General features: G+C 42.7%; 1 long non-coding RNA gene across 1 annotated transcript in view; it reads left to right on the top strand.

The window, feature by feature from the left end:
- LOC129698615 (uncharacterized) overlaps positions 1 to 26,410 on the top strand; it is a 90,196-nt gene extending 63,786 nt beyond the window's left edge. Inside the window, exon 2 of the long non-coding RNA XR_008723686.1 lies at positions 25,596 to 26,410. This is a non-coding gene — a long non-coding RNA (uncharacterized LOC129698615). The remainder of the gene's footprint in view (positions 1 to 25,595) is intronic.
- Positions 26,411 to 26,894: the final 484 nt, after the last annotated feature.

The raw sequence follows: 26,894 nt of genomic DNA, 5'->3' as shown, positions 1-26,894 counted from the left end.
TCTTGTGTTGGGGGGGGGGGGGGGGGGGGGGGGGGGGGGGGGGGGGGGGGGGGGTGCCGCTTTGGTCGCCTCCTCCATGGAGAGGCGACTTTTTCCAGGTCGCCACCCTCGTGGCCTAACAACGAGGATCGGTGCGGCCTTTCCTGGAGACGCGCACGGGGCTTCAGCGGCGGTTGCAGCGTGGACTCTCGGCGTGGAGCGGGCGAGCCCTCACTGGGGCTCGCCGGAGGGGAGTGCTCCGTTTCGCTGGACCGGGGCAGCCGGCAGCCTGAAGCCGTGCACAGCTCCAGCTGGCGCGGCGTCTACAGCCCGGGTTCTCACGTTGGGGACCCGGGAGAGGAAGAAGATTCCACTCTGACTGCTGGCCCGTGGCCTACTTTTACCGCGGGCGCGGCATGGACTTACAATCGGGAGCGTGGTTCCACGCTGGGGATCCCTGGAGGGGAGCTTCGACTTCGACAGCCGGCCCTGCAGTCTGCGGTGCTTCTGGCTGCGGCGTGAACTCTAAATCACCGACCGCTGGCCTGCGGCCTACACCAATCTGAAGCCGCGGTCTCCGGTGGGGGAGGCACTGATTCAGGACTTACCTTGACTTTTATCATCCGGACGCCCGCAGCGGTGACTGCGGAGGGTTGAGGTCCCGACCACGGGGTAAATGGAGGAGGACTGGCCAAATTTTGTGCCTTCCACCACAGTGATGAATGTTGTGGTGGATGTTTGTGTTAAAATGTTATTGTGTTTTTGTGTGTTCTTTCTCATTGTACCGCTGCTGGCAAATTCATTTCACTTGGACTTTATGTGCAATGTGATGAATAAAACTGATTGTATTGATTGTATTGATTGTATTGAGTCTTAAAGAATTGCGGATGCTGACATCTTGGCAGATTGAATCAGTCCAACCTTTGTTCATTTTTCATTTTATAGGGTGTGTGACGGTGTAACTGCTGTAGTGGAACATTTGCCAAGAACACCATCCCTTTAACATTGTGGCCAGACTGATATTGGAATCCATTGCTTTAACTGTATTCAGCGAACCCACCCATTTCTAAATATCATGTTGAGTTAACCACATTTGTTTATTTCTGTGGAGTGTGTCCATGGAAATAAGCTAATTTGGATCATCCAGCAAACACAAGTGACTAAAGGTGGTTGCATTCTTTCATTGGGCTCCATTATAATTGAAAAGAGAATATTGTTGGCACCTTATCCTCCTATTGCTTGTGATGCTATTTGCAACTGTGTAAAGATAAGGTCTAACAAACCTGACTTTGGTGGAGAACAGGAAGACTCCTCACTGACCTAGATTTTGCCGATGCCGACTACTAGCAGAGTCGAGACCCACCCTTCAAGAGATGAGAACTGCTCTGGAGGAGAATGCATCAAAGGTTGGATTAAAGATCAACTGTCAGAAGACTAAGACCATGCAGACTGGAGACCAGCAGCCAATAGTCTAACTGATAATCAATGGGGAACCAGTGGAAAACACCACAAGATTCACCTATCTTGGCAGCATGTTCACAGCAGATGGAGATGCAGAGGTCGACATCAACTCCCAAATTGGTAAAGCTGCATCAGTCTTCAGCCAAATGCAGCCAATATGGTCTAGTGGTGAGATATCCAAGATGCTAAAAGTCAAGCTCTTCCAGTCCGTAGTCCTCCCTACAGCCCTCTATTCCAGTGACACATGGAAAATCAATGTGAAGATGAAAAATAAATTGGATGCATTCCAACAACGTTGCTTGAGGAAGATCCTGAAGACTAGCTACAGAGACCACATCACAAACGAGGAGATCTACCGGGAAACTGCAACAAAGCCTCTCAGCCAGGACATAGAGGGACGCAGGATGAAATTTGTAGGACATGTGCTCAGAATGTCACCAGAACGTGCACCTAAGATAGCAATGACATGGCAACCTGACGGAAGGAGGAAAAGAGGCCGACCAAAACTCACATGGAGGCGAACATTCCAGAACGATTTGGAAGCCGGGGACGCTAACCTCTCAAGGGTGGGAGACTAGTATCTAGCAACTATTCAAATAATGTGACAAGATAAATGAATGGGAAATGCTGGCTTTCACACCCGAAGGATTGGACAAATTGTTATTTGTTTGCTTGTTTATGTAAAACCACCCACATCCACCATCTGCCTCTGAGGAGACAATGAGAAAAAATGAGCAAGAGGGTAAACAAGGTACGTCTGAAGAAAAGGTGGAAATTAAAAATAAAGTTATAGAAAACTGCAAATACAGGAGATCTGAAATAAACATATCTTGCTGATTATATCAGTATACTGTTTTTAGGCAGCGCAATAGTGCGGCGATTGAGATGCTGCCTTACAACACCAGCGGATTCGATTCTGACTACAGATGCTGTCTGTACGGAGTTTGTATGTTCTCCCTGTGACCGTGTGGGTTTTCTCCAGGTGCTTCAGTTTTCTCCCACATTCCAAAGATGTGCAGGTTTGCAGGTTAATTGGATTTTGTGAATCGTCCCAAATGTGTAGGATTGGACTTGTGTACGGGTGTTTGCTGGTTAGCATGGGCTTGGTGGGCAGAAAGGCCTGATTCCACGCTGTATCTCTAAAACTAAAGCAAAATAAAACGTGGCAAAATGTAACTCCACCCTTCCTCACCAAAGCACAGCAATCTGTGAAAATCTGGGAAAGATCTCTGCATGGTTGAGGAGCAAGATGGATGGAGGCATAATAAGTAGTCTTCAAGAGAGCTCAAATTGGGAATATGCTCAGAATGATGATTCAAGGAGTGGAATGGTTTAGACAGGCTAAGTCAACAGAAAATTAGTATTCGACTTCAACTATTATCAGAAGGGTTTGAATCCTGATTTTCTTGACAGAGATAAGAAAGATTAAAGAATAGAAAGCCAAACTATATTAGTGTGGCCGTACTTAAAATCTAAAAGAAAGGAAAAGGATCAATAAAAGGATCCACAAGGTTAAAAAGGCTGGGAAAAGGGATTAGAATCATGACGAGGTCTCTTGTTTGCAGATTGAGGTGACAGAACTGCCACGTTGAGTCCCAATGCATTGAAATATCAGATACGTGCAATGAAAGAAACACCAATTCTGAGGAGACATCTTTTAGGGTTTAGGGTTAGACATGGAGGGGCGGTCAAAGGCAGATTGTGAAAGGAAAAAACAAAATCTAGTCAGAGATATATACAGTAGACAACACTTTGGAGGTTTCACAGGGACCTAAGAGGTGGAGGTATGAAGTTTTTATTTGTTTCCTGACATTAAGTAAACTGTTCACGAGAACTGTGGATGAGGTGAAAGGGTGATGTTGAAGTGAAAACTGGGACAGTTAGTAGATTGAAGAGCATTAAATGTAAGTGTAATAATGAAAGAGGTAAAGGTTTAACAATGGTGTCTGGTTTCATTCTTGTACTACTGATATCCTGTGTAAATTGGGTCAATTTCAGATTGAAAATTAGGTAACCACTTCCTCACATTCCCCTCCCTTTAATATCCCCTCTCTTCCTTGTGCCTCTACCAGATGCATATTCCTTTCTCCAACTATCCTGCTCCCTGCCCCCTTTAGCCTTGCTTCGATATCCCCTCCTCTGGTTTCACTATTGACTTTTTACTATTTACCGTACCTTACATCATTTTGTCTGTTTTCATCTCTGGACTCTGTCCACCCATCTGTCAAAAAACCCTCCCTCACCTGTATCCACCTGCCATTAGCCAGGCCTTGTCTCGCCCCATCTCTATTCTCAGCTGTCTCGTCCCATGCTACAATTAGTCTGAAGAAGAGTCCAGACCAGAAGCATCGCCTATCCACGTCTCCCAAAAATGCTGCCTGACCCGCTGAGTTACTTCAGCATCTGTCTTTTTTTCAGTTATATTTTATTCATATTGATGAATTCAGTTTTAAGGTCTTTAAATATAACTTCCAAATGAACCATTTTGTCAGTTTGGTAGCATTTGTTTTTGCCAACTAGGGAACACTAGTGTTTTAACGTCTTTGGTTTAAAACCCAGTCACATGTACAATACATTGAAAGAATAGTGCCATTAACCTGCTGATTTTGCATAACCAGGAACAGAGGATGTTAGGAGGTTTTCAGGGTGACCTGGGCAGGTTGAGTGAGTGGGCAGAGGCGTGGCAGATACAGTATAATATAGATAAATGTGAGGTTATCCACTTTTGCGGCAAAAACAAGGGGGCAGATTATTATCTCAATGGGGTTAGGTTAGGTAAGAGGGAGGTGCAGCGAGACCTGGGCGTCCTTGTACACCGGTCACTGAAAGCTGGCTTACAGGTACAGCAGGCAGTGAAGAAAGCTAATGGAATGTTGGCCTTCATAACAAGAGGATTTCAGTATAGGAGTAAAGAGGTTCTTCTGCAGTTGTATAGGGCTCGGGTGAGACCAAGTCTGGAGTATTGTGTACAGTTTTGGTCTCCTAATTTGAGGAAGGACATCCTAGTGACTGAGGCAGTGCAGCGTAGGTTCACAAGATTGATCCCTGGGATGGCGGGACTGTCATACGAGGAAAGATTGAAAAGACTAGGCTTGTATTCACTGGAGTTTAGAAGGATGAGGGGATATCTTATAGAAACTTATAAAAGGACTGGACAAGCTAGATGCAGGAAAAATGTTCCCTATGTTGAATCAGGGGCCACAGTCGTAGAATAAAGGGGAGGTCATTTAAGACTGAGGTGAGAAAAAACTTTTTCACCCAGAGAGTTGTGAATTTATGGAATTCCCTGCCACAGAGGGCAGTGGAGGCCAAATCACTGGATGGATTTAAGAGAGAGTTAGATAGAGCTCTAGGGGCTAGTGGAGTCGAGGGATATGGGGAGAAGGCAGGCACGGGTTATTGAGAGGGGACGATCAGCCATGATCAGAATGAATGGCGGTGCTGGCTCGAAGGGCCGAATGGCCTCCTCTTGCACCTATTTTCCATGTTTCTATGTTTAATTAGGTCTTCAGTTTTAAATAAAAGTCTGGTCACAATGAGTTCCAAATACATGGTAAATTATCAGCAAAAATGGGCGTCTCTGGTTAAATAAACAACCAAAGCAGACAGTTGGACATTAATAAAAGCATCCTTGAGGATGGCACTTAGTGACACATTTAACGTGTGTTACTGGAGAGGTAAATATGAAACTAATGGGGGCTGCTTTTCAGTGTATGAAGATCAAAGAAATGCATGCTTCTAATAAAAGTTTTATAATGAACTTTGACCACTATCTTTTGGAACAAGAGCTGTAGTCTATTGTTAAGTAAGTACACCTTGTTATAATGCATCAGAAAAACATTGCCAAGGTTCTATGCAGTCTTCTTCTGTCTATGGCAATAAACTGTTAATTTGGATGGTTTAGGGTTCCTCAATTATTAATCTGTTCTTCATAGGCTGTGATTTAACTTTACTATGCAAGCTTAACAAGCTAATGATTTTATTGGCTTCTGTACAAATGATGTGCGAGACTGATGTGTCTGAAAATTACCTGGATGAACACGTAAACACAGCAGACCATGAAGTGAGTTAAATAGTGGACCCAGTTAACATAAAAAGTATATTTATCCACGCACTGAGCAAACTCAAGCACATGCATGGTTTCGGATAAATAGCAAGCCTAAATCTAAGCATTTCAGGTTTTGTAATGCGCTCACTTGAATGCTGATGAATTTAACTAGCTAGATTGCTGGCAACTAAACATGGAAAACAGCAAAGTTTATGCTTCCCAAGTCAGAGTTGAGACCAGACATTCACCAGAACAATAGAGACAAAAGAAACTGCAGACGGTACTTTGCAAAACGAGACACTAAGTGCTGGACCAGGGGTGGGGAACCTGTGACCTTAAGGCCGCATGCGGCCTTCGAGGCCATTAAGTGCGGCCTTTTGAATGAATCCAAATTCTGTAGAATAAATCCTTTTATTTTTATTAATATGTTTTTGTTTGTCTCTTATTATTTTTATTTTAATCTTAAAATTAACGTATTTAAAATACCAGAGTAAAAGAAGATTCAACGAAATAATCCTATATCAAATTGAAGTTTCTTGGATGGGGGCCTTATTAGATTACAGCTAACCTAATGCGGCCTTCCAACATGAAAAGGTTCCCCACCCCTGTGCTGGACTAACTCAGTAGGATAATAATCTGAGTTATAACCCAAAATGTCACCTATCCATGTCCTCCAGAAATGCTGCCTGACCTGCTGAGTTATTCCAGCACTTTATGACTTCACCAGAATAATAGCTTGCATTTGTACGTGTCGTTCTGTTGTTTTCCAATCCATCTGCCTACTTTCCAGCTTATACTTAAATTCTGGAAAAATGCGCCCACACCAACAATAAAAATGTGGATATCAAATATGTTTGAAACATTACATCTGGAAGAGATGAGATTCCTCTTAGCAGGTAAAGCAGACCAATTCCAAAATACGTGGTCTATGTTTCTGGACCTATTACAAGTATGAGGTGCAATAGTAATTAAAAAAAATAAATAAATGGTATCAGGACCTGGTAACGGGAGGTAAAACAACAAAACCAGACTTGGTTGGTAGTCCCCTTTCTGCGGAGTTTAACGTTATAATAGAGCGATTGTTCCTATTTTCTTTTTCTTTCTTTTCTAGGGTCTATTTTCTCACTTTACTTCCTTCTCTAACTTCTTTTCTAAGGGGCTTTCTTTTCCCAACACTCTTGCACTTCACGACTTGCGCACTTTCTTTACTTTCTTTACTTCTATCTTTTTCTTAAAGCTCAAAAAAAAATGAAGCGGTACAAAAAATGTATTAAGATATATGTGTTGTGTAGTATTGTAATTTACCGTACTTCTAATAAAAATTAAAAAAATAAAAATAAATAAATAAATAAATAATAAAAAAAGAAATAATCCTATATCAAATTTAAGTTTCTTGGATGGGGCCTTATTAGATTAACCTAATGCGGCCTTCCAACATGAAAAGGTTCCCCACCCCTGTGCTGGACTAACTCAGTAGGTCAGACGGCATCTCTGGAAGACATGGATAATAATCTGAGTTATAACCCAAAATGTCACCTATCCATGTCCTCCAGAAATGCTGCCTGACCTGCTGAGTTATTCCAGCACTTTATGTCTTCACCAGAATAATAGCTTGCATTTGTACGTGTCGTTCTGTTGTTTTCCAATCCATCTGCCTACCGTGAAATGATCGTTCAGACTTGAGTAACCAAATGGGCTCCTTTGTTTATTTGATATGTCCTTGTCCTTCTACATCTGTGGCTGACCAGGATTGAAATGGCAGCTATTCTTCTCTAAACTAATTGCAATTTTTTGACGTACATGTTTTTGTGAGTCTTGTTGGCACCAAAATGCTGCTTGGATCTTGTGTCCATGCTTATGGCTTTCCTGATCAGTATCACACCTTCCACAAGCCAGTTCATTCCAAACTCTGCTCTCCACGTTGCCATCCTCACTAGCTCCTGCATCCACTGGCAACACACACATTTGCTCCGGGTCCTCTGACATTTGAAATGGTGACCCCTTATCTCCATTTCTCCCACAACCTCTCCCATGTGTATTTGTGCAATTTTCTCCAGCCCCACTGCCCGACAGGAATGTTGCAAAGCCTGCTTAGTATTTCCAGCATTTTCTGCTCCAGACAAACTGTATCTACATAAACATTTGTAGGGTTGAGTAGGAATTTGAGGAACGACTGAAGGTCGGGTTAAATAGCATGGGGTGGATTGAACTCAATGTCACATCATGTACACAAAGTAAAATTGAGAAGTGGAAAGAATGTTTGAATTAGCAAATGCACAGAAATACAAGGAAAGGGAACATAAGCATAGTGAAACTATTTGTAAATTGTAAACTATTTGTATATTTGTAATTTGTAAATCTAACAACTGAAATTTCAAATCGTCCTCAAATAATTCATGACTTAAAGGAAAGAATAATAAAGATTTAATATCTGGGCTCTATATTGATTGGCAGGCATTAAAAACTTCAATCGTATTAAAGAGATATTTATTAGATCACTTTCTGTAGGGGGTTTAATCATCAATTAATGAGTAAATTAAGCAAATTTATAAAACTCGCGGGGAAATTAAGAGTAAGGTGGCTCTTTTGAAAACATAAAAAGACTCAAAGTGCTGGAATAACTCAATGGGTCAGGCAGCATCTCTGAATTATTTACGGCATCTATACTGCCTGACCCTCTGAGTTACTCCAGCACTCAGTGCCTTTTTTGTGTAAACCAGCATCTGCAGTTCCATGTTTCTCTCTTTTGAAAACATGATGGTGGAACGGTACAAATTGTTTCTAAATCAAGGGACACCACTTCATAACAATGTTATGAGGTACGTTAAAATGATATAGGCATTTTTTGATTTATGAATGCTGGGTTTAGACATTTTCTCTGCAATGCAGTGAGTCTTGTGGTAGATTTCTTTGAATTATGAATATATTTTCCGCAAAAATGCGTAGGCTGCCTCTCTCGGCTCATTGGAATAAATCATAGCAAAAGCCCTATATTGTATTTTCAATTTGCAAATTTTCACTGAATGAGCCATTTCCCATGGACGCATCCTTTTTGTAAATCCAGAAATGGCTGTAGATGTTAAAGTTAGTTTAACTTTGGCTTTATGTTAATTTGGCTATCCTTCTCTGGTGTCACATTGTCAGATTTGACATCAGGATGACTTCTCTGTTTGCAACATCATAATGATGGTCTCCTCCATTGTCAGAGTGAGACTAAACACAAATTGGAGGAACAGCATCTCGTATTTCTGTTGGGCAGCTTACAGCCCAGCGTTATGAATATTGATTTCTCTCACTTCAGGTAGCCCCGGCATTCCTTCTCTCTATCCCTCCCCCACCCAAGTCGCACTCGCTTCTCATTTTCACCCTACAAACAATTAACTATGGCCTGTTTCCCTTATCATTACTGTTTTGCATACATTGTTCTTTATTTCTCCACATCACCATCTGCATCTCTCGTTTCCCTTATCCCTAGTCTGAAGAAGAGTCTCGACCCAAAATGTCACCAATTCCTTCTCTCCAGAGATGCTGCCTGTTCCGTTGAGTTACTCCAGCTTTTTGTGTCTATCATAATGATGCACGTTAATGCAAGTTCACTGCAGTTCTGGTCAGCCCACTGCAGATAGATGTGGGGGCTATAGAGAAAACAGTATTTTCCCTACTCACTAGACAGTGTGGACCATTGTGAAATTAGATATCTATATTACTAAATCTCTGTTCTTGACCGCTTTTGGCCGTCTGTGCTGCGATTTCCGAGAGAACGCCGCCACCTATGGCTGTCTTTTCTGGCCACCTTGCTCAGAGCCCGGCCTCCGCCACATGTGTGCCGAGGATTTTTCCCGTCGATGAAAAATGACAGAGATATTAATGTTTTTACAAAATTCCCCATTCTCTCTGCTGCCCCCGCTGGTGGCAGGGGGGAGGGACTATAAAACCAGGAAGTGGTGTGCCTCACTCACTCTTCAAGGTGGAGGAAGGCAGAGGGTCACGTTTTTCTGAGCTGTGAATAACACTGAACACATGTCCACTCAAATGTGAGTGCCCTTAGTGGTTCTAAAATGCTTGCAAAAAGTGTCTGTTGGTTCTAAAATGCTTGCAATGAAATGTCTATTGGTTCTAAAATGCTTGCAATGAAATGTCTACTGGTTCTAAAATGCTTGCAATGAAATATCTACTGGTTCTTAAAATGCAAAAAATGTCTATTGGTTTTAAAATGCTTGCAAAAAAGTCTATTGGTTCTAAAGCTTGCAAAAAATGTTTATTGGTTCTAAAGCTTGCAAAAAATGTCTATTGGTTCTAAAGCTTGCAAAAAATGTCTATTGATTCTAAAGCTTGCAAAAAAATGTCTATTGGTTCTAAAGCTTGCAAAAAATGTCTATTGATTCTAAAGCTTGCAAAAAAATGTCTATTGGTTCTAAAGCTTGCAAAAAAATCTATTGGTTCTAAAGCTTGCAAAAAGTGTCTCTATTTGTTCTAAAGCTTGCAAAAAAATGTCTATTGGTTCTAAAGCTTGCAAAAAATGTCTATTGGTTCTAAAGCTTGCAAAAAAATGTCTATTGATTCTAAAGCTTGCAAAAAAATGTCTATTGGTTCTAAAAGCTTGCAAAAAATGTCTATTGATTCTAAAGCTTGCTAAAAAAAAAGTCTATTGGTTCTAGAATGTTTGCAAAAAGTATCTATTGGTTCTAAAATGTTTGCAAAAAGTGTCTCTATTTGTTTCTATAATGCTTGCAGAATGTGCCTTTTGGTTCTAAAATGCAAAAAAATGTCTATTGGTTCTAAAATGCTTGCAATGAAATGTTTATTGGTTCTAAAATGCTTGCAATGAAATGTCTACTGGTTCTAAAATGCTTGCAATGAAATGTCTCCTGGTTCTAAAATGCTTGCAATGAAATGTCTCCTGGTTCTAAAATGCTTGCAATGAAATGTCTCCTGGTTCTAAAATGCTTGCAATGAAATGTCTCCTGGTTCTAAAATGCTTGCAATGAAATGTCTCCTGGTTCTAAAATGCTTGCAATGAAATGTCTCCTGGTTCTAAAATGCTTGCAATGAAATGTCTCCTGGTTCTAAAATGCTTGCAATGAAATGTCTCCTGGTTCTAAAATGCTTGCAATGAAATGTCTCCTGGTTCTAAAATGCTTGCAATGAAATGTCTCCTGGTTCTAAAATGCTTGCAATGAAATGTCTCCTGGTTCTAAAATGCTTGCAATGAAATGTCTCCTGGTTCTAAAATGATTGCAATGAAATGTCTCCTGGTTCTAAAATGCTTGCAATTGTGGGAGGGGGAAGGACTATAAAACCCAGAAGTGGTGTGCCTCACAATCTCTTCAAGATGGAGAAAGGCAGAGGGTCACGTTTCTCTGAGCTGTGAATAACACATGTCTACTCAAATGTGAGTGCCCTTAGTGGTTCTAAAATGCTTGCAAAAAGTGTATATTGGTTCTAAAATGCTTGCAAATAAATGTCTATTGGTTCTAAAGCTTGCAAAAAAAATGTCTACTTGTTCTAAATGCTTGCAAAAAGTGTCTATTGGTTCTAAAATGTTTGCAAAAAGTGTCTCTTTTGGTTCTACAATGCTTGCAGAATGTGTCTTTTTTGGTTCTAAAATGCTTGAAAAAAATGTCTATTGGTTCTAAAATGCTTGCAGATATAGTATCTCTATTGCTTCTAAAGTGTGTGTGCGTCATCGTCTGTGCGTGCGTATGTATGAGTTGCTGTGGCTGTGGATGAGTGTGAGCGTCTGCGTGAGTGTGTGTTTGACTGTGTCTCTGTGTATGAGTGTCTGAGTATCTGTGTGAATGTGTGTGAATGAGAGCCACTAAGAGTGCATGGGGGGAGATTGAGGGGAGATGGACTGAATGCGTGTGGGGGGGGGAGAAGGGAAGAGGGGTGACTGAGTGAACTGCCACCACCAGCTGTGAGTGACTGGGCTGCCAGCCCACCAGCCATGAGTAAGTGAAATGCCAGCCCACCAGCTGTAAGTGACTGAAGTGCCAGCCCACCACCCATGACTTAGTGAACTGCAAGTCCAAAAATCCATTCAGTCCACAATGTCCATACTAGCCCTCTGGAACCCAATTCCTTCAGTGCACAACAGCCTGAGCTGCCTGAGCTGCCTGGCCAGAGTGGCCGAGCTGCCAGCCCAAGAATCCATTCAGCTCACAATGTCCATACTAGCCCTCTGGAAGCCAGTCCCTTTGACCCACAACACACATATTAGCGCTCCAGAAACCCCCCCACTGGCCAGCAATATTGGAATTGGTGGAGAAGTGGAATATTGCGTTGGGGGACCAGCCCTCCCGTGTGATGCTGGGACCCAACGGGTCCCACTTAGTCTAGTTTGAGATATAAATGAGATATCTGTTGCTTAATAAATAAAAGCACAATTAATTTGGTTTCCTTCATACTCTAAATCTACTTTAATAAGTAATGAAAAAAACAATTTATTTTAGCCTCTGTCATTGTCAGCTAATAAATAATAAATTATTTTCTTACAAACTAGTTCAGAGATATCTTGCATTTATGAATCATTGAGATTCTGAATTAATCAATCTTGCCCTTCTCTGCTGTTTACAGAACAGACTGTAATTAAAGAAATCCTCCCTTTCTTCTCTCAGTATAATATAATAATGGTTTTGTGGACAAATTAAATGTTTCTCTTGATATTAGGTTGATTTCGAATCTCATTCCTGATTAAGTTAAATATGAATTGATCAATTTCCCAAACCTTTAAATAGCATAATTGAATTTATGATTAACTGAGCATATTTTTGTATACAAGTTCCTTATCAATTACTAATGAAATAAATTGTTGGTCATTTTATTTAGTAACGTACATGTAGAATATTTCAACAGCAATTCAATCAAAAAAAGTCTTCTTCCTGAATGCTCATTGAAAGTTGAATATTAAACAATTTGTGACAGATAGACAAGATATTTTAGATTACCTTCCAATATATTAGGCATAAGATAAAGTGAGCACATAGCTTGTACTAATCATGTAATTGATCTCCACACGATAGACTGAATTATTGCAGCTTAGGTCTTCCTTCCACAACAGGCTTCCCATCATTCTCTTCCCAATACTGAAGACCTACTTTTGCATCCCATCTGGAGTTTTCTGAACCATCGCTCCTCACAGTCCCCTGTGTCCTGTTACAATAAGGTGGCACAGTGGTAGAATTGCTGCCTTAAGGGCCTATCACACTTTCCCGAGTTATTCACAAATTCTCCTGAGTTATTCACGAATTCTCCTGAGTTTTCAAGCTCGCAGAATGTTCGTAACGAGTCCGTAGGAGGCCGTGGATATATCGTAGCGGCTCGTTATGCCAGCCATAGGTACTCGGGACTATTTTTTTACTCGTGGACATTTTTCATCAGGCTGGAAAAAACGTCCCGACTTACCTGACGCCCCGAGTACCTACAGCTGGCATAACGAGCCACTACGATATATCCACGGCCTCCTGCAGACTCGTTACGAACATTCTGCGAGTTTGAAAACTCAGGAGAATTCGTGAATAACTCGGGAGAATTCATGAATAACTCGGGAAAGTGGGACAGGCCCTTTACAACGCCTGCAGCACCGGAGACCCGGGTAAGATCCCGACTATGGGCGCTGTCTGTACCGAGTATGTACGTTCTCCCCGTGACCTGCGTGGGTTTTCTCCGAGATCTTCGATTTCATCTCATACTCCAAAGATGTACAGGTTTATAGGTTAATTGGCTTGGTGTATGTGTAAATTGTCCCTAGTGTGTGTAGGATGGTGTTAATGAGCGGTGGTTGCTGGCCGGCGCACACTCGGCGGGCTGAAGGACCTGTTTCTGCGCTGTATCATTAAATTAAACTAAATAGCTCACTCTTGTCTTCTTTTTAAACCTTGCTCCATTTTTTCATGAGCGCGACTCATGTGTGTCCTTGCATCTTCCTGTGAATGGTCAGGCCATAGATAGAAGGTTATTGGTTTCTCAGCTACATCCAGGCAAATCAGAGCACCCATCAGTACACACATCGTCCTCCTTCGCCAAGAATTTACAGAGCAGTGCAATGTTGACAAATACTGGAAAAAGTTGTGCTGCAACATCATACCGCCTTAACATTTATAGACACTAGACAGTAGGTGCAGGAGTAGGCCATTCGGCCCTTCCAGCCAGCACAGCCATTCAATGTGATCATAGCCATGAGAAAGAGTGTATAACGATCAAACCTCAGGTGACGTTTCCGAAGGCAGAAGATTGTGAATTAACTTGCCTTTGTTGCAGCCTAAAAGATGTGACAGGGTCTGTGGGATATTTTGGAATGTAGTAATGAAAATGTTGGCAATGTTGGAAATCCAAAAGAAAAATAGAAAATGATGAAAAAGTAGCTAAATTAGTGAGCTGTTAAAACAGAAAGACGGGTTAACATTAAACTAAACAAGCATTAGCAGAATTAACCTAAAACAATCATTATGTTGAAGATAATGGTTCTGTATACATATTATGGCAAATGTTCTGTGCATGCTGTGCATCTGATCATGTTGAAATAAGACTCCTGTACGAATATACCTCTTAGTTTCCTATTTTGACTTTTCCAATTTACATGTGGCGCGGCAGTAGGGATGCTGCCTTAAGGGCCTGTCCCACTTTCACAACCTAATTCACGACCTCTGCAGAGTTTGCCCTTGACTCATACTCGCAGCATGGTTGTCACGAGGTCGTAGGTAGGTCGTAGTAGGCCGTGATGCTAGTTGTAGGTACTCGTGGCATCAAGTAGGTCGGGGCGTTTTTCAAGCCTGATGAAAAATGTCCACGAGTAAAAAAGGTTGTGAAAGTGGGACAGGCCCTTTACAGTGCCAGAGACCTGGGTTCGATCCTGCCTACGGGTGCTCTCTGTACGGAGTTTGCACGTTCTCCCCGTGTCCACGTGGGTCTTTTCCAGGTGCTCCGCTTTCCTCCCACAATCCAAAGATGTGCAGGTTTGTAGGTTAATTGGCTTTAGTAAATTGTCCTTGGTGTGTAAGATAGAACTAGAGTATGGGTGATCATTGGTCGGCATGGACTAAGTGGGCTGAAGGGTCTGTTTCCACGCTGTATTTCTAAACTAAACTAAACTAAACAAAACTATTTAAAATCCTCTATCATTTCTGTATTACACCTGTTACATGTATTGTGCCTTTAATTTCCTGATTTATATCCTGATCAATATTGCAGCTTTGGTTTGGGAAAATTGCTGCAATTCTTTCTGCCCTTTGGTATTTCTTAGCTTGATTCTAGTTCTGCACCATGATCTGCTGAGCCACAATTATTTCTCACCACAGCACTGACCTCATCCCTCACTTATAGGTGGTGGTTGTTACCTCAACTGGTCAGGCCGTAGCAGCGAAGAAAGGAACAGAGTTGGTAAGGTTCAGGGTGACGACCTTTCATCTGCAGTGGAACAGATTCCCAGTATTTCCTCTGCAGAGGGTCTTGTGTGGAATTAACAAAATCCAAATAACACCATAATGTGGAAAAGATTACAAATGTGAGCACATGTACAATCAGTGGGAATGTCAGGCTAACTCGCTGTAACATTATTTTGTTGCCCGTTTCTGACATTCCCTTGCATCACAGCCTGATTCCTTAAAGTATAATGGAGGAAGGAACTGCAGATTCTGCTTTCCTTCTTTCCAGAGATGCTGCCTGTCCTCATGAGTTACTCCAGCATTTTGTGTCTATCTTCTCGAAAGTACAATTGAAAGCTGGGTATTTTATGTAATACTGGGGCATACAAAGTAGACCTAATTTGCAGCTCACTATTCCTTGTTCAGATATATCAATGGAAAGAAAATCACCAAGAACATATACATGAAATGCTAAAATGAAATATTTCCAAATGAGGCTCCATGGTGAAATCAGGAAATTGTCTCTCTCCCATCTCTAACTCCAAGTTCTCCCCGTGTCCTATTCCTAATCCCCAGTTCTCTCTGCTTGCAGTTTTCGTTTCCAATGTGGCTGAGCCCCAAGGCCAGCCAGCTGCGTCTTGACCATACGCTCAAATGGCCAATAAGAGGGTTTACTTTTATTCCCTCAGTTGCTCTCATGCTCTCTGTCATTCTGTTTCATTCTCCATCGCTCTGCCTATTACTATCTCTCACACTCTCTGGTGTAAAGTCTGTTACTTTCACAAGAAATACGCAGCTGGCTGGTAACCTGGTCTGAGAAGCTCTGGCTGGTTTTCACCTGATCTGAAAATGGGAAAGAGCACAAAAAAACAAAAAAAGTAACTCCGTGCAAGTAAGCTAAATAACTGGGGATAAGCCACATTGGAAAGGTGGAAATATTTCACTTCAGTCCAACTCATGCCGACCAGTGCTTGAATCTGCTTGAAATGTTGCTTGAATCTTGAAATCCTGCTGTCTGAAATCCTTCTTGAATCTGGTCTCAAATACAGAACAACTTTGACACCTTCTGAGGTTCTTCAGGGATAAAATCAGACAGGGGAAGATCACTTAATCATCATCTTCTTCTTCTTATCGAGTCCACACACAAGATTACAAGTTGTTCAGCCAGAGCTGGGCATACTTCTTGGCATCTGCATACAATGGTGTCTGTCTTGCGCTTCTTGTGCTTGGTGGTGGAAAGATTGGTGGAAACTGGGTCGCGACGTGAACGCTCTTTCCTTGACCCCACTTAATCATTATAACTACTGAGACTAACATAGGCTCCAATAAATACTCTTGTTGCCGCTTTGATCTTGATACATTGTGGAGTAGCACCTTGTGGAGCTCGAGTAACCCAGGTTTGATACTGACTTCCCGAGCAGCCTCCTGCTTGTATGTTTCCTCTGTGACAATGTTGGTTTCCTCAGATGCTCCAATTTCCTCCCACATCCAAAGACATGGAGGTCGACAGATTAGTTGGCTGTTGTAAATTATCTCCTGTAATAGGAGAAACAATGTGCTGTTGATGGGTCTGTGAGGCGAATAGGTTGTAGGTAAACAAGTGAGGGAATGAGTAGGCTCCGAGGATCGATGTTGACTCCATGCACTGAATGATCTCCTTCAACCTTATAAGAAAATATGGGAACAGGAGAATGATCGTTAACCAACACTTTATTAATGCTTCTTGTAGATAGTCGTGAAGTCATTGTGCGGCACAGTGGTGTAGCGGTAGAGTTGTTGCCTTATAGCGCCAGTGACCCGGGTTCGATCCTGACTGTGGGTGCTGTCTGTACGGAGATTGTACATTCTCCTCATGACCTGCTTGGGTTTTCTCCGGGTGCTCTGATTTTGTCCCGCACTCTGAAGAGGTACAGGTTTGTAGGTTAATTGGCTTTGGTAAAATTGTTCCTTGTGTGTAGGATAGTGCTAGTGTATGAGGATCGCTGGTTGGCGCGGACTCGGTGGGCCGAAGGGCCAGTTTCCTCGCTGTATCCCTAAACTAAAAACTAAATTATACAGCATGAAAACAAACCCTCTGTCCCAAATTGTCCATGCCAACCAAGATGTCTATCTGAGCAAGTCCCATTTGCTTGTGTTTCAACCGTATACCTCTCAACCTTTTCTATTCATCTATCCAAGTCGAGTTCAGGGCTCCGGTAAAGTACAACTCGAGGATGTTTCTTCCCACATCCAAAATCATACAGGTTTTGAGGTTAAGAATTGTAAATTATCCCTAATGTGTAGGATAGTGCTAGCGTACTAGGTCCTGTGGGGGAGCATTCTTTACTGGGCACCATCGTGATAAATATCCCTTGACCATTATTTTCTACATGTTATCCTGAGCTATGTTGTTTCACAGCTCTTGTCTTTGATGGCTCCTTCTCTGGAGGATACTAAGACTCTGCCATCCTCTATTAGGCTGCCAACAGTTGGAGATGTATCATTTTTTAATTGGTTTGTGTGCTTGGTGAAGATGCACTGCTGAGCAATGACATATTTATCACTGTAACTGTCAGTGGAAATTCTGATGTGTTCAACTTAATTGCTAGTGTTGCCTTAATCAGTAGTTGGTACATTGAAGTATGTGCTGTCTGCTTATGTTGGCACGATGTTTCTGCAGTAGGCATTATTGTTTGGATATAGTATAGAGACACACTCTGAATTACAAAAGGGTTACTTCTCGACCCTTCCGTAAGCCGCATGTTACATAAGTTGGAAACGGAAGAGCTGCTGCACACCTGTAAGTTTGCTATTCGACACAGACATCATCTGACGCGGAGACCATGTGGGAGCTCTGATGCAGAGACCATGGGGGAAGCAACAGAGACCACAGGGGAGCTCCGGTGTAGAGACCATGGGGGGGAGCATGCAACACAGAGACCACAGTGAAGCTCCTGTGTGGAGGCTCCAAAGCTGAGACCACATTGGAAGCTCTGACACATAGACCACGTGGGAGGTCTGAAATGGAGTCCACGTGGGAACTCCAATGCAGACTCGACTGACTTGACGTGGAGACCACATAGGAGCTCCGACGCAGAGTCCACGTGGTGTCACTAGGGTTAAAGAATTGCTTACGTAAGTGCAAGTTTACATAACTCACCTATTATGCCAGTCGGGAAGTACCTGTAGGTAACTTGTACAAAGTTATAGATTTCTTTTTCTATGCATTCTAGTGGAGTGGACCGAGAAAAAGAGCTGGTTGGTAACTAAGATACCTTAATTTGAAACGACATAATGTTTATTGCTGTAACTGTCAGCAATAAAGTAGAAATCTAGAACAAGTTATCTTTAAAATTTACTTGAGATTCATACTGTTTTAGAATTAAATTTGGACAGCTAGTTTGCTATTAAAGAAAACATATTTGGAAGGTAAAAACTAAAGTCTATACCCAAGCTCAAAGTTGCTGCAGTAGCTGGCAGGGCCCATTGTTGAATTAAATTAGTTTTAGCTTTATCTGTGTTTCTATTTCCTCTCACTGCACCCCTCAATGGTGCAAGTGGCAATAATGAACCTAATCCGAAATCTGAACATATCTCCTGTTCCTAGGGCATCCAAGGATCCAAGCAGTCTTTCCAGGTGAGGCAGAGGTTCACCTGCACCTCCTCCAACCTCATCTACTGCATCCGCTGTTCCAGGTGTCAGCTTCTCTACATCGGTGAGACCGAGCGTAGGCTTGGCGATCGCTTCGCTCAACACCTCCGCTCATTTCGCACTAACCAACCTGATCTCCTGGTGGTTCAGCACTTCAACTACCCCTCCCATTCCAAATCTGACCTTTCTGTCAGAGTGAGGCCCAGCGCAAATTGGAGGAACAGCACCTCATATTTTGCTTGGGTAGTTTACACCCCACTGGTATGAACAATGGCTTCTCCAATTTCCATGCTTTCTCCCTCCTTCCCCTCCCCTTCCCCCTTCTTCCCAGCTCTCCCACAAGTCTACTGTCACCACCTCTTCCTTTCTTTTTCCCGCCCCTCCCTCACCCCCAATATCAGCCTGAAGAAGGATCTCGACCCGAAACATCGCCCATTCCTTCTCTCCATTGATGCTGCCTCACCTGCTTAGTTTCTCCTGCATTTTTGTCTACCTTCTGTCTAAGTGCATAATGGTGGATTTTGTATCCTGCAATTGGACCCTCTCTCCCTACCAGAAAGGACATGTTGATCTTTTTTTTTGTGATTTGGGCATCTCCGGCAAGGTCAGCATTTGTTGTCCAATCACAATTGGCCTTGAGAAGATGGTGCTGAGTCACTTTCTGGTGAAGATGCCCCCACAGGGGATGGCGTTGTAGGACTGAGAGCCAGTGATGGTGAAGGGCTGACAGTGTCGCTCCAAGTCAGGATGGTGTGCGATCTGGAGAGGAACCTGCAGGTGGCGGTGTTCCCATGTACCTGCTGCCTTTGTTCTTCGAGAGATATTGTCAGATCAACAAACAACTGCAGTTCATTTAGTAGATGAATCTCAGAGCAGTCACTTGTAGAAGTAGAATGAAATATCATGCAATCATCAAAGATCATCCCCTGTTCTGACCTTGTTACAGAAGTAAGCATCTAATCATTGAAGATAGACACAAAATGCTGGATTAACTCAGCGGGACATGCAGCATCTTTGGAGAGAAGGAATGGGTGACGTTTAGGGTAAAGACCCTCAAACTGATACATCACCCATTCCTTCTGTCCACAGACTCTGCCTGCATTTCGTTAGTCCAGCATTTTGTGTCTATCTTCAGTGTAAACCAGCATCTGGAGTTTCTTCCCACCCAAGCATCTAATCATTATAGGGCCCAGGATACTGCTCTGAGGAACTCCTGCATTGATGTTCTGGAAAAGAGATAATTGACCTTTGGCAATGAAGATGCAAGTTGTAGCTCCAGCCATTCGAGTGTTTTCCCTTTGGTGAGCACTAGCTTTAGTTTGTTATTGGTGCCACAAGGCCAAATCCCAGAATGATGTCACAGCAGTCATAGTCACCTCACCTTTGCAAGTCAGCTCATTGATCCGATGTTGGACTAAAGCCGTGATAAGGTCTGAGCTGATCCGAGTGAAGCTACTTCCATGTCTACTTCCAGTCAGTTTATACTTGCCCCTGTATGTTAGGAGCATGGAGGAACTATAATATTGGACCTGGGACCCCCTCAGCTTGGCATGCTTGTTGACGATCAACCATTTGACAGCATTTAATAGTAAGATTAAACGAGAACTTACCAGTTCGAAGTTTGATCTGTGTTTTATGTGGAGTTACGATGAGGGATTACGTGAAGAACCCGCTTCAGCACGCATGCGCGGCATACTTCAAAGCAGCGGTGTGGAATCACAGATAGACACAGTTATTTGAAGTAAACATAGTAAAGACAAGGAGACATCAGTTTGCTAGTTTGATCCATATAATGAGGGTGGGAGCGGAGGGCACGTAATCCCTCATCGTAACTCCTCATAAAACACAGATCAAACTTCGAACTGGTAAGTTCTCGTTTAATCTTACTATTTTACTTCGGAGTCACGTGAGTGACTACGTGAAGACTTCAAAGCTCTGTGATTTCAAACCGTGTAACAGTTCATACTTCACTCGCTGCCGAAGTCAGTCGAGGGAGGAAGTATGTTATCGTAATCAACCATGAATCTGTTTGTAAAAACAATAATGGTGTTATTAACAACAACAACAAGACCAATTGCTCCCCTGGGCTTAAATTATATAATTTTTGCAGATTCTTTTTCTGCAAACGATACAGGTTCTGACAGTGGTTTGTTAACAAAGTTTGGAACGTATACTCCCTAGACCACCCTGCAGTAGCCAGGATGTGGTCCATAGGCTCTTCCATTCTCTTAGTCACTGACGTGGGAGCTATCCTGGTGGAATAAGATTTATACACGTTAGTATTTACTCCAGCAACTCCCAGTACCTGCTTGAGCCACTAGAGATAGTTTAGCTCGTCACCCGACCAAGAGGTTTATTGTGGCTGACCCATAAGGCTTTTTCCTCTCCCTCGGTATTCCTTATGTCGATGTAGATCTCTGAGTGGGTCATGACACATAAAACGTGGTTCAGGTGGGTATGTCCGGAATTTCATGACTGGACCTAATGTTCCTGGTCTGTTCTGTTTGGCCAACCCTTGAATGGGCATGTGACACTATCTGGTGTCATAACCATGTTGTCCCATCACAGTAGATGGGAGAACTGGCTCTTTGTGTTGATGTAAGGCCACCAGCATGTCCATCTTCAGGGTAGGCTGTTCCAGGGTGAGTGACCTGGCTGGTGATCATCCCCTAAGGTATGTCAGGATACTGATATCCCAATTTGGGTGTACCTATTTCTGGGGAATGGATTGAATATACCTCTCCTGTATCTGATCACCAGTGAGCGGTACCCAAGTTGAGTAGGCTGACAGAACATTTCCTTCATTGTGGTGAAGACCTGCCAGGAGCTCCAGTATAGTTTTTTGTTGTAGTTGAATGTGTAATTCCTGTTTTTGGAAAAGAGTGTCCCATTTCTTGATGGTCCTCAGGTATGTTCCCTAGGATATGCGACGGAATGCTGTCATCAGGTTGATAGTGCTGCTGATCCAAACACAGCAGTGGTCTTCCCAATTTTGCAATTCTTTTAATGACCATATCGAGGATCACTGGGAACCATGCCTGTGGACTTGGTCCACTGTAATTTGCGTAATACCCGACTGATGAAGCCGTAGTACCTATTGAAGAGGTAGAAGGAAAGGAGAATTTAGAGATTAGATTTCCCCCACCCCTCAATACGCGGGAATGTCTCCATTGCCGCTGTCTTGAAATTGGTTTCATGTGACGTAAGTTAGTACGTGGTGATTTGATTGGATATAAGGAATCGATATCTGGTGTCCATATTGCTTAGTAATTTCAGCAAATATTTTTGGTTTAAATGTATGTTTACAGTATTTAGCTCACCTGATAGGTGAGGTTACTGATGGTCAAACATGTTTGACGACATACGGTTACCAATTGTTAATAAATTGTCACCTAATATCGATGTTCTCCGCCCAAGTGGTTTGGTATATGCCACCACTGTGATGTTGTTAACTTATAAATGAACATGCAAATTTGGTGGATTACTGAGCAAATGCTTCACTAGAATTAAGTAAGTTAATATATAACACGTTTAAGTCAATTCACATTGGCACTAAGTATTACAAGCTCAGCAACACATCAGGACACATAAGATGTAACTCAAAACAGGTGGAAGTGTACAACCATAATCCTTCCTGCCGATAATTCCATGATAACACTCCAGATTAATCCATTTGCCCCCATATCACAGGTATGGATATAGTTTTGAACACTAGTATCTCAGCTCATAGGAAAGGTACAATGTTCAGTAGCTGGTAATGCTGCTGCTATCCCAATTACTTTGCCACGTAGTTGATTGGTGGTTAACGTTACCATAACTGAAAGTCTTAATGAATACCAGATGACAAAGTTGTGGATGGTCACCTAATATCTGGATATATGGCAGTGCCCGCTAAATAAGTTAGTAGCTAATGCAGCTAAAGCTGTATCCAAAGATAATGTGTCGTTAATATAGACATGCCATGACGGGTGTTTCTTAAGTGTCAGGGCTAGTTGATACTGGATAGCTTTGACTTAAATGCCGCAATGCTCATCATGGTTACTCCATCCAGGTAACTGCGGTATATCCGAAACTTATATGAGAAGGTACTGAATAGTACGCATCCTCAAGGTTGATGCTACCATAAAGTATCCTTGGTCCCATGGTAGTAGTTACAAATCCCATGAATGGGTATACCTGGTGAATACTCAAGTGGTTTAGCAATGATGGTGCGACATTCACCATCGCGGGAGGGTAGACCCCTTGGGATGCTTGCTAAATTGGTGGCAAGATATTATATATAACTACCAAAGTGATAGCTTCCTAACCAGGCGTGATTCACCCACCCTTTGTTAGTACAAACCCTTCACCTTTATGTGATGGTAGGAACCATACTTATCTGTCTTTATTGTTGTTTTCTTTGGTTTCTGGTTCCTTGTTCTTGTAGGGACGATGTTTGTTGGGGGGTGGCACATTTTCCATGGGGCCTGCTCTGGGCCGTGGCCTAAAATGCTACGGGTTTGGCATGCAGGCCCCGAGCTTTCACCAGTACCATGAGGTAGACGCCGCTGGTGGACGCGGAGAGGTACTGCTGTCTGGTATTCTGTGTGGTGCTCATTCCAGACTCTGCCCTCTTGTGCTGAATAGTTTGAACACTTCGTCCAGTATTTAAGGACTGGTTTGGTAAGTGCCAGGTAGCAGGATCTGTGCTTGTGAGGTCGGCGTTCTCATAATCCTGTTAATTTCATAGATTGAGGGCAGGTTTGTGACTTTACTAGAGAAGTTATGGGGTATACTGTTGAACATTAGGGTCAGGTGTTTTGCCATACTACCCTGCCCTTCTGGAATGAGCAGGTGGACATGATAGCCGACGTCAGGTATCAAATGCATTTAAAAAAAACATTTAGGTTAAATGCGCTGCTCAATGTATCCCCCAATAATGGCGGGCACTTTGAGTAAATGCAATTTAGGGGAGGTGTGATAAAACCAACGCCTCATGGCTACCTGTCTTGGAGAGGATTTTTGGAAAAGACAGGTAGTAGGCCGGCCTCAGTTAAGACTGAAGCCATTTTGCTCGTGGTGAAACCACGTAGCGGCCACACCCAGCAGCTCTTCCTGTTCCTGTACCTCAAGCATACTCCCGATGTTGTTCAGCCAGTGCCCCTCTTCTTGACCAGCCCAGCTCTGGTCGCCAAAGCTGTCCTCGTATGAGGAGGAAGCAATGGCCAGTGCATGAGGCACTGTGGAGGGAGTGCCTGAACTCCCTCTGCGAAACTGCTCCCCATAAAGCAAGTCTCGCTGGAGCTTATGCTCCACGAGCCGCTCCATGCGGCTCAGGCGGCTGTCTCTGCCCTAAGCGGGCGGTGAGACGTCCCCGTCTGCCGAATCGGATACCACCGGCCGGATTGTTGACATCCAGTCCGCTGCTCAGGCGCTAGTGGAACTGGGCTCGGCTCGGTGTCGGGGATGGCGGAGCGCCGGGTTGGCGGTCCTACCGCCCTCTGTCCCCCTGTGATGAGACGCCTGTCTGCTGGAGCCGAGCTGGGGACACGTTTCTTGGAGTCTTGTTCCTTAAGCTGCCTCTGGACTGGAAACTGGCGCAGCTCTGTCTGTGGACCGCAGTGTGTGCGGTCCTGTGCCGTCTCTCCCCTTCCCGTAAATGGAACACTCCTTCCCCGGAGTCCAAGGGCCGCTTGCGTCTGGACTGGCACCGGTGCAGCTCCCTGTCCGTGGACCGCAGCGAGTGTGGTCCTGTGCCGTCTCTCCCCTGCGTGACCGAAACACTCCTTCCCTAGTCAAAGGGGGGCCACTTGCAGCTGGACTGGCATCGGCGCAGCTCCCTGTCCGTGGACCGCAGCGAGTGCGGTCCTGGTGGCGTCTCTACCCCTTCCGCGAACGGAACGCTCCTTCCCCGGAGTCCGCGCTGTTGCCTGCTGAAACGTAATGCCGCGCATGCGTGCTGAAGCGGGTTCTTCACGTAGTCACTCGCGTGACTCCGAAGTAAAATTACACTTCCCTAACTGATTATTAATATTTCAACATCCAAGTTGGACACAAAGCTGGATTAACTCAGCGGGACAGGCAGCATCACTGAAGAGAGGGAATGGGTGACGTTTCGTGTTGAGGCCCTTCTTCAGACAGATGCAATTCCCTACATTTCCTCTGCATAAAAATACTTTCCCAGCAATGTTGAAATTATTTAATATAATTGTATAGGACTTAAAACTAATATAATCCCAGTCAGTTGCTTTGTGTGGCATTTGCATTTTATGAAGGTACATTTGGAATGATTTTCATTTTCAACATTTCATAAGATCATAAGAGATAGTTGTAGAAATAGAGCATTTGGCCCATCAAGTCTACTCCGCCATTCAATCATGGCTGATCCATCTCTCCCTCCTAACCCCATTCTCCTGCCTTCTCCCCATAACCCCTGACACCCGTCAGTATCGTCACCAATTCTGTGATTATTGTGCTGATTTTTTTTTTTAATTGCTTACTTTAGCCTTGGTCTTTCTTCCCATTTCACCTATAACTCATCTGTGAGCTTAAGAGGAGAGTTCAGTGTGACATGTGGTTCTTGAAGGAGCATCAGCCAGCTCCTGTGGTCCTGCTTTATCCTGTAGCTGTTGCTTTCATTTGTATATTAATGCAGCATCTGGTTTGGATTGTACTAGTTCATAAACACACATGTTGGTTACCATTGTAAATTTTCACAAGCATATTTTGCAAAGATGTGTTTCCAAATCTTTTTTAGAGCAGTTGCATTATAGTTCTGAAATAATTTGTTATGCATTTTTTGCATTTGGCAATGATTATCAGAGCTATTGATTTCCTGTTATACGTATTTGTTTGACACGCTCATACAGTGGAAAGGATTGTGAGCATGAAATTACTTCTTCGTAAGCACTGTCCATTTCCGACCCAATCCTGAACAAATTTAGTTTGGCCTGCAAGAAATGTTTAGTTATGGCCGTGAGTAAACTTATCAATGCTCTGGCTGGTGATTTGTAATTGATTACATTTGAGGATTTTATGTCTTTACTTGAAAGAATTTCCTGTCCGTACCGGAAATTGCTGATTTACCAATAATTACACTTTTTTTTCTCTCTATTTCCATTTTCTCACCTGGCAGAGATCTAGGGCTGGAATTATATTGCACTTGGTGTGAACTGAGACAGTTATGACAAGGTCAACTGGACTGATCCTCACTCCGTACAACTTTACTAAGCCTGGTAATACTTTCATGTTGTTTTACTTTTCTGCTGGATTGGCATCTGTATGAATATGTTCATCCTCTGGACAAATATATTGCCTCTGCCTTGTTGGGCGAAATAAAACAATTACCAAATGCTTTTCCAAGTAGATATTTTCAGTGGTATGAACAATATTTCATTTGAAGCGGTGAAACGTTTAGTATTTATCAGTAAAATTCCGGCATCCATCTCTAAAGTGGAGTTTGTTTGGTCCGCAGTTGTTTAACGTTTGTTTGGTCCGCAGTTGTTTAACGTTTGCCTCATGAAGAAGCTTATGGGGTCCAGCTTGATTTAACACATGGGGGCCACCTTGTGGTTAATGATGACATTTATAATTATATTCAATTTTGGTTTAGAATCATCGTTAGAGGGCACAGAGATAAGCCCTTTGCCCCATCATCTCCATGTCAACGTCAACCAACAAGCATTGACCAGCATGTGGTCCTTAGCTTTGTATGTCATGTGGTTCAAGTAGTTGTCACAATGCTTTTTTTTATTTTTTATTTTTTATAATATTTTTATTAGAAGTAGACATATTATAAAGTATAGTTACATATTATAGTAAAAAGACTTTTCATATACATCAGTCATACATTATTAAAATTTTCAATTATCAATTACTTCTGCTTCTAGTGTTTTTATTTTTTATAGAAAGAGAGGGTAGAAAGTTACAAATAAAAAAAAAACAGAAAAACGGAAGAGGTGGAATGGGTTACCTGTAATACGTCAATGGAGACAGGTTCGTAGAAAGTATAGCTTTTCATCTGATCCCGAGTTCAAGTTTCAGTTGGGTCCTCGTGCTGTGCCAATCTATCCCTTCAGATAGTTAATGAATGGAGCCCAGATTTTATCGAAAAGATCTTCTTTGTCCATTAAGACGAGTCTAATTCTTTCTAAGTATAGGGTCTCCGACATTTCCGTAATCCACATTTTAATTGTGGGGGTTGTAGGGCCTTTCCAAAATTTTAATATTAATTTTTTCCCGATTATTATACTGTAGTCGAGGAAATTTCTTTGGTTTGTTGTGAGTGTTAAACTTTGTTCTGATATTCCAAGTATTATTAATTTTGTGTCTGGGTCCAGTTTTGTATTAATAACGTCTGAAGTTATTTCAAAAATATCAGTCCAGAAATGTTTAAGTTTTATACAGTTTGCAAACGTATGTGTTAAATTAGCCT

The sequence above is a fragment of the Leucoraja erinacea genome, chromosome 7 (genome assembly GCF_028641065.1).
Source record: "Leucoraja erinacea ecotype New England chromosome 7, Leri_hhj_1, whole genome shotgun sequence".
NCBI classification, from domain to species: Eukaryota; Metazoa; Chordata; class Chondrichthyes; order Rajiformes; family Rajidae; genus Leucoraja; species Leucoraja erinaceus.
The sequence above is the reverse complement of the archived record's forward strand: the minus strand, read 5'-3'. Positions and strand labels throughout refer to the sequence as shown.